The sequence below is a fragment of the Nicotiana tabacum genome, chromosome 16 (assembly GCF_000715075.1).
Source record: "Nicotiana tabacum cultivar K326 chromosome 16, ASM71507v2, whole genome shotgun sequence".
NCBI classification, from domain to species: domain Eukaryota; kingdom Viridiplantae; phylum Streptophyta; class Magnoliopsida; order Solanales; family Solanaceae; genus Nicotiana; species Nicotiana tabacum.
The window spans coordinates 68,887,623-68,893,776 of NC_134095.1; positions in this window are offsets into that span (position 1 = coordinate 68,887,623).

A 6,154-nucleotide genomic window follows, 5' to 3' on the forward strand; every position below is an offset into this window, starting at 1 on the left:
TCAGGAGGTGATCATTCACGGGGACGGGAGTAACCCCATTTATACCAGTCAAACCATCCTGGTTATCGGGAACAGAAGAAGGCTAGGAGGGGAAACCTATCATCACATCGAGCATGTCAATGCCATTGAGAAAGATAAATGGTGGAGTAACAAAATAGAAAGCATACTGGCATGGTCTGGGTATGAAATTGGTAAAGGTCTTGGGAAGAATTTCTAGGGTATTACCAAACCGATACAGATAAAACGTCATGGTACTACCTTCACGCTCGAATACCAGTATACTTGGAAAGAGTATGATGATTGGTCGCCTCCATGGCGTGGACCTTATTACCCTATAGAGCAACCAGTGCCGCATCTGGGTCAAACTTTTCACCAAGTTGTTACAATATGGGGAAATGCGGAAGAAGAAACATTAGCTGGGCTGAGGAATTTGTTCCTAGAGGATGAAGACATGGATTGCAGTGCAATAATTAAGGAGGAGGAGGAATAAGGCCTCAATATTCAGACTTTGGAAAAGGGAGTTGTTCTCAGGAACTAGACTGTCACACCATCCCGGGCCCGTCAAGTCCCTAGGTAGCTTGGCAGATTTTTTTCTATAGACATTCTAGGCATCTAAGATTTTTCAGTAATTTTGTTTTAAAGACTTGCTTGTTTCAAAATAAATGCTCGAATCATCGAGCCGTACTTGTTTGGATGTTTTCAATTTTAATCAAATGCATTGCTCTTTATTATTCATTATTATCTTCCACACTTTTTCTTTCTACAACGCTATTATTACTTTTCCTGATGAACCAGTGACTGTGACATGTAATGAGGCAACGCAAGAGGATAGTGACTCGGATGAAGAAGATGAAATACCTGAGGAAGTTGTCAGGGAGGTTGAGAACTTTGAGAATAATCTTAACTCCAACTTGGACAAAACCGAAGCAGTGAATTTGGGAGACGCTGAGACCGTCAAAGAGACTCGCATCAGCATTCACTTATCACCGACAGAGAAAGGGTAGTTCATTCGTTTCTTAAAGGAGTATGAGGACATATTTGCATGGTCATATGATGACATGACTAGTTTGAGCACGTCCTAGTGGCTCACAAGTTGCCTACTAATCCCATGTGTCCGCTAGTGAAGCAGAAACTCAGAAAATACAAAATAGATATGAGCCTAAAAATCAAGGAAGAAGTTACTAAGCAGATCAAAGCCAAAGTCCTTAGGGTGGTTGAGTACCCAACCTGGTTAGCCCACATTGTACCAATTCCGAAGAAAGATGGAAAGGTCAAAGTATGTGTTGACTATCGAGACTTAAACAGAGTGAGTCCCAAGGATTACTTTCCAATGCCAAATATACACATCCTGATCAACAATTGTGCCAAGCACGAACTCCAATCCTTTGTAGACTGCTTTGTGGGTTATTACCAGATCTGGATGGATGAAGAAGATGCAGGGAAGGCAACTTTTATTACGCCATGGGGGATATACTGATACAAGATGATGCCATTCGGCCTAAAGAATGAAGGGGATACTTACATTAAAGCCATGACAACCATTTTCCATGATATGATACACAAAGAAATAGAGGTGTATGTGGAGGATGTCATTATCAAATCCAAGAGGTCCACGGACCACATAGCAGACCTGAGAAAGTTCTTTGACAGGTTAAGGAGGTACAACTTAAACCTGAATCCCGCGAAGTGTGCATTCGGGGTTCCAGCAGGAAAGTTACTAGGATTCATTGTCAGTCGTCGAGGGATCAAACTGGACCCATCTAAAGTTAAGGCTATTTAGGAGTTACCGCCACCTGAGAGCAAAAAGGACGTGATGATCTTCCTAAGACGTCTCAACTATATCGGTCGCTTCATAGCATAGTCCACAGTCATATGTGAAACCATCTTCAAGATGATGAGGAAAGATGCTGAAACAAGCTGGACCAAGGATTGTTAGAAAGCTTTCGACAAAATCAAGGAGTACCTATCCATACCACCGGTCTTGGTCTCGCTAGAGTCAGGATGACCTTTGCTACTCTATCTATCTATATTAGATGGAGCCTTCGGATGGGTTTTGGGACAACATGATAAGACAGGGAGAAAGGAGCAAGCCATATACTACCTAAGTAAGAAATTCACACCTTATGAAGCACGATACTCTCAGCTGGAACGCACCTGCTGTGCTTTGACCTGGACGGCCCAGAAATTGAGGCATTACTTCTGTGCCTATACCACGTACCTCATATCCAGTATGGACCCCCTAAAGTACATATTTTAGAAACCCATGCCGATTGGGAAGTTAGCCAAGTGGCAAATACTATTAAGTGAGTTCGATATTATCTATGTAACTCAAAAGGCGGTCAAAGGATAAGCATTGGCAACCATCTTGCTGAAAATACTGTGGGAGGAGAATACGAACCCTTGAAAATGTATTTTCCTGATGAAGAGGTGTCATTCGTAGGAGAGGACATTACTGAAGCATATGACGGTTGGAGGATGTTCTTCGATGGAGCTGCAAATTTCAAAGGAGTGGACATTCGAGCGGTTTTGGTATCAAAAACAGGTCAACATTACACGGTATCTGCTAAACTCAGATTTCCCTGCAACAACAACATGGCAGAGTATGAAGCCTACATACTATGACTCAACATGGCAATCGGCATGAATATCACGACATAAACAGATGGGCCGCGACGGGCACCCGGTACCTTACTCAACCGAGTACCAACGTAATGTATATTTCTTATTACATCATCATATACACGTGACATACGAGCCTAATAGGCCAACATAATCATTTGTAAACTCAAAACTTAGGCCGACAAGGCCGTACAATATTTTATGTACACGACATGTCTACAAGCCTCTAAAAATATATAAATATTATAATAGTAGAGAAAGAGTCTCGCCATACCAAACAATACACGTCTAAATCATACTAACCAAATGAGCAACTCCGAAGAAAATGCAGTGCACCAACATCTTCCGCTGAGCTAATAGCCTACTTGGAGGGCTCTCGACCTGTCTATCAGGACGTGCATGCATGAAACGCAGCGTCCCCACGCAAAAGGGACGTCAGTACAAATAAATAAATATCGGCCATAAACAAATAAATACATAAGAGACATGGAAGAAATATAGAGTACATGACTTAACCTGTATGTCTGAATAACTTTGTAAATCATAAATTACTTTTAGCATCATGAATATGCGTATAAATGTCATGTCGTGTATAGGTACATATTTCATAACATCATCAGCCTCTGAGGGCATCCCATCATATCATATCGGCCACTGTGCGCAAAATAATCATCGTATACCAGCTGATCAGGTGATGTTGCGTATATAACGCCATAACCTCTTTCCTATCCCATATACATATAAATACATATATATGCATATATAACGTTGTTTGAATCATATTTCAGCCATTGTGGGCAACATCATCATCATTTACCAACTGATCAGATGGTGGTGCATATATAACGTCGTAACCTTTCCCATATCCCATATACATATATATATACATACATATATACGCGTATATAATGCCGTCTGGTTATGGGTCAATGCACATGAATGCAATGCATGAAAAGTACGTTAATAAAATCTTTCGGAGCTTTATAAGACCATTTTACCTTTGAGTAATGTCATAATGTATACTCTTTTCAACTTTCATATTTTTCTAAGACCCATGAACAAATGATAAAATACTATGACACATGGAAATTCAAGAACATAGATATCTCTAATACTTCTATGAATAGAGTCATTCATGGAATTCATGCATTTGCACGTTTTGTTCGTATCGTAAGGATCATGCCAAAAGAAACAAGGGATAGCCTTAACATACCTGAGCTGATCCTCTAGACAATCCTTCTAACGCATGCCAATTGCGACAAAACACGTAACAACAAGATCAAAATAGGGAACAATTCGTACGAAATACCCGAAGCAATAACGTTGCTATGCAAAGATAATCTTGGCGAAGCTTTTTCGTAAGAACTTAGTAGTACTGTTTGGGTTTTTTTTTGGAAATTATATTTCACTCAATTTTTTTCTAAATAGAATAGATATGACATTAGAAATGATGAGGAATCTTGGATGAAACTACTATACAGAACGTTATTATGTTCTTGTTTTAAGAGAATTGAAGAGAAATTGTGAATTTGGAAAGTCATGCTTAATTATTATATGGGCCCCACATGTCTAGCTTGGTGACACACTTCTTTCTCAAAGTGTGACACCTTTCAACTTTAATACTTAGTCATTACATGTAAATGGATAATTTCCATGTTGGGGGAGGGGTTTAATCTTATCCCAAGATTATTAATTAACTAGGTAATGATCCGTTACCCGATAATTAACCAATTTTCTACTTAACTAAAAAATATTTCAAATTACTTAGAATACTACTCAATTTTAATACACATTATACACCTTACTATCACGGCCATGTGGTACCTTGTATGGTACTAGTCCATAAATATCGAGTATTTTAGCTCGGGCCGTATTTTATCCCAAAATGTCAAAATTTGACGAAATTCATTTTCTTTTATTTGCTTACCCTCTCACCTTTACGAATTAACTCAGCACTTGTTTGAAATAGAATAATATTTACAATCTCCAAATAATCTTGTCCTTGAACTGATGTCAATTATCTTACGACAAATTCAACGTACAATACTACATGGTGCAACATCATCGTAATTGTTGCGGGGCATAACATCATTCCCCCATTTGGAACATTCGTCCTCAAATGTTGACTGATGCTCTTATCATTTTCATAACTTATAGCTTTTATGAATACCTTAATACTCTCCTTGCCATTTAGGCAATTATTCTGTGAAAAAATCCAAAGGTTAGGGCATTTCCCCCTTTAGGCCTCTTTCTCATACCACAACTTGTGGTCGAGATCTTTTCAATCTAGTAACTGTTACTACCTTTTATCATGTAGCCTGTACGACTTTGACTTTGTATGTGCGCATATGCGACTTTTCTCCCCTTTCTCCTCTAGCTTCTAGCCAATCTCTAGGCCTCACTTCGCAAACATATACAGAGCTTGATGAAGTGTCCCTCTAGACATTTGTAGGTATACTAAAGTTATTTGATCGGTACTTTGTCGAATTTATGAATATTGCTTTATCTTATTTCATAGACCCGGATATCCATCTGCATGATCATACTATACCATAACTCTTACTTCGACTTATCGTCACTGAGGTCTGCTACCAAAATCCTGGTTATTCTTGTTGCTTATCCAACATGCAACTAAAATCTTTAATGCTTTTTCCTTACTATTCAATTGCCTAATCTTATCTCATACTTTGTAACTTTTATCCATCTATTATTGATTCACCTAAATGTTGATCTGCAATCTACTATAGATAATTTGAAACCTATTACGTAATACCTTGTCACCAAGGCTTATGTATCATCGGGGGATATTTGAAGTGATCAGACTAATCCACCTGGGGGCGATACTATACTTCTATAGCCGTATTTCATAGTATCCCAATGTGATTCATCCTTTGTGGGTTATTCTAACCCTGTACAACTCATGAAATCCCCATTTCTTTTCAAATTATAACTCAATGGAAGGCCCAAACATCATCCTTTACCTACCATAATTACACCCTTATTCTCTTACTAGGGCAACATACTTTCTATTCTAAATGCTATTAGTCTTAGACTCTTTTGAGTTCGTTTAGGCTATACTGAACTTTCAATAAATTAAAGAAACAATCTGCTCCTTTGTTTTCACGGGATTAGTTCCGAGGACTTATCCATTTTCGTCACCTTCTCACTTGCCTTCTTCTTATCCCTACTATTGTCTTTCTAAAACCTTGTCGTTCTATTATACTTTAGCTTGCGATCGATTTCCTTATGCTCTTCTGGACAATCGAGACATCACATCATCTCCAACTCTTCTTTAACTCTCTAATTAGACTTTTCGGTACTTAGAAACCATAGGCTAAAAGGTATGCCACTGAAGATGCTGCTATCATTCCTGGATACCAAATCCCCGCGCTTCTAGACTCTTATCCGCAGTATGGACTATTCATAGCCTTCTACATTTGAGTATCTTATACGTTGTTCACCTTTTCCTTACTTACCTTAAAATATTATTTCGCATTTTTCTATCTCTTTCATAACCTCCCTTCCACATAGGTAT